This window comes from Ctenocephalides felis, unplaced genomic scaffold (genome assembly GCF_003426905.1).
Source record: "Ctenocephalides felis isolate EL2017-DRISC unplaced genomic scaffold, ASM342690v1 CF-g0.4_SCAFFOLD_01886, whole genome shotgun sequence".
NCBI classification, from domain to species: domain Eukaryota; kingdom Metazoa; phylum Arthropoda; class Insecta; order Siphonaptera; family Pulicidae; genus Ctenocephalides; species Ctenocephalides felis.
Genome location: NW_020538040.1, coordinates 65,040,071 through 65,042,833, shown reverse-complemented (window position 1 = coordinate 65,042,833; position 2,763 = coordinate 65,040,071). Strand labels below are relative to the sequence as shown.

Sequence of the window (2,763 nt, the reverse complement as noted above, 5' to 3'; positions counted from 1 at the left end):
CTGAGGGCCAATATGTTGGTGTACCTGTGGAGTGCGAGGCGTAGTTATTTTGTTGAATAACATAATAGGGAACGGGCAAGCTCTCCTCTAGCGGATTTTAAGTGCAACTTGGATTCCAACAAATATGGCGGATGACACATTTATGAGTTGAATTTGCTGTCAACTAATATTTGTTTTGACGTAAAACGTGCATTTTTAGGTTAAACATTTAATAATTCATATTTCTTACATATTTTCATCATTTATTTTTTATGATTTTACAATAACAGAGGTAAGAATAATGAAATTCAAAATATAAATTTTGTTTGCTACTACCAATATGCATACTATTTACATTCAGGAAGGATATTCAATCAGAAAAATATTGAAAGTTCAAAGTTTGAAGAGGCTTTAGTAAATTAAATCAATATTTGCTTAAATGATCATATATACATGCATAAAAACATTATTAAAAATCCATTTGTGAGTTTGATTCTTAGAAAACACTAATTATGAAAGTTAGAAATTAGTTATATTGCTTTAGGTTTTACTTTTCAGATTCATTCGTTGGTAGTTTCCAGGGTATTTGAAAGTAGGTTCTTATTTATTTGCACTCCAGATGGCTTTATTTCATTTGTTAATAATGTGGGCTTAGGCAGAATCACTCCAACCCAAATTAATGTACTCTCGGGCGTAATAAAAAAAAGTAAAATCTGGATGTGCTGTATTAACTGACAAAGGTAAATTCATGAGTAAAAAAGACAAAGTTTTTAATTGTACTTTATAGTCAGGATTTTCATCAATATGGACTGAGTTAGACAAATTAATAAATATAGCAGTACTTGTGCATATGCTATTTGTTTAAAATTAAATTTAAAACGGATTATTTTCACCAGAAGATATTAATTAAACTCACTTTGAAGCTAGTGTGCGTATACATGTAGAATGAGTCATACACAGAATGAAAATTTTAAAACTTCTATGTAATATACCAAAGGACTATCAATTTTCTGGTGAAAATATTGTTTTTTTATGTCCTATTTTGGTGAATCTTCAAACTTTCATTATTGGATAAGATGGGGATGGTAAATGAAAGAAATGTTAATTTATATTAGATTAAATATATATGTATCATGACTGTTAGCTTGTATAATAATATTAACTGTACATAAATGTTATATGTAATACATAAATTGAAAGCTTTTGGAAATCAAAGATGAATACTTCTTATATGTACCTAAATTAATCTGAAAGAAAAAACATTGAGAGCATATAATTTAAAGTATAAAATTTTAACAGGTATGTAATATTAAATTCACACAAATAATTACCAATCTATGGAGGAGACCCTCTTCTATCAATATTAGCAAATACTGCTCATCGGTATAAAATTTTGGAGAAATTCTTCAACCGTGCATATACTGATACAATAGCTTCCTAAAACTTTTAAAAGTAATATCTTTTTATGCAATAAAACAAAACATACCTGCAGTAATGCAATAATACAAAACAATTAAATCAAATCAAATTGCAGTGTAGAAATCCTGTAAGTCCTGACATCCTATCAAATATGAGATTCATTCTGCAACAAAGTACTAATAGAAAGATCTAAACTTTGTTCAGCTGATAACACAACATGCAAATCATAAAATATCTTATGGCCTTGTCTGAAACTTTTATCATACCTTTAAGCAACACATGTTTGTTTTAATATGGTGGTCAATAGCAAATACATTTTAATTATGAGTACATACCTCAATGAATCTATCCAACGAAGCAATTTATTTCTTCTAACGTTAATTATAACAAAATTCACTTTCTTATTCATGCGCTTTCTTCACTTAATATACGCACATGATTGGTGACTCAGATATACCGCATTATTATTAGAAATAAATAAAAATTGCGATTATAAGAAGCAATAACCATCTTTAACAAGCACATAAGTTTGAATAAAACCTGTCAAAATACGAAATAAAACCTGTCAAACGCCATCTTGTTTGGAATCCTTGTTTGCACTTTTTCGCCACCCAGAGAAGTCATGGAGTTTTCACTGACATTTTTATGAGCTTGCCCGTTCCCTATTCAGCTCTTTTCCTTTCGGATTAACAAGTCGTGATCCCCAGTTTGGATGCTTGCTGTTGAAGTCACCGCCTGCTAGGAATCTTGTACCTAACGTATCGAAAAATTCTTGAAAGTGTTCTCTCTTTAAGTTGTGTCTTGGGGGACAGTAGACGGCTGTGAATGTGAGGTCGTAGGGAAAAGCTTTTACTTTGACCGATGTAGATTGAATATAATTTGTGTTGAAGTGGTTCATCTCATAATGCGAAATGCTTGATTTGACGATAATGGCCGTTCCTCCATGAGCCGTTCCATCCGGATGTGGCGAGTGATAAACGCTGTAAAATGGTACTGAAAAGTGACTGAATTTGGTTAGATGAGTCTCGCTTACTAGCAGAATGTCAATTTTGTTAAGAGACAGAAAAATAGTTAGCTCATTTTTACGTGAAGTAAGCCCATTGGCGTTCCAAAGCGCGATCCTTAGAAACTTAGCCATTATTTACGGATGTTAACAAGAGAAGATAGCATGTTCAGAATCATGCTATTTTGGTTCATAAGTTGCTGAAACATGTTTTTAAATTCTGCTAAAAATTGAGTCAAAATATTTTCGATTTGGCCACCACTGTTAATGGCCTGTTGTTGTTTTAGTATCTGTGAAAAACTCGCATGTTGTGCAAAAACCGGTTTGTTTGTTTTGATTGTGTCGGCGTAGCTTCGTTTTAA

General features: G+C 31.6%; 1 long non-coding RNA gene across 1 annotated transcript; it reads left to right on the top strand.

Moving 5' to 3' along the window:
* The first annotated feature begins 338 nt into the window (after positions 1-338).
* LOC113378563 lies at positions 339-726 on the top strand. Its single transcript, XR_003367196.1, has 2 exons — positions 339-462; positions 538-726. It is a non-coding gene; the product is annotated as an uncharacterized LOC113378563 (long non-coding RNA).
* The last annotated feature ends 2,037 nt before the right edge of the window (positions 727-2,763 follow it).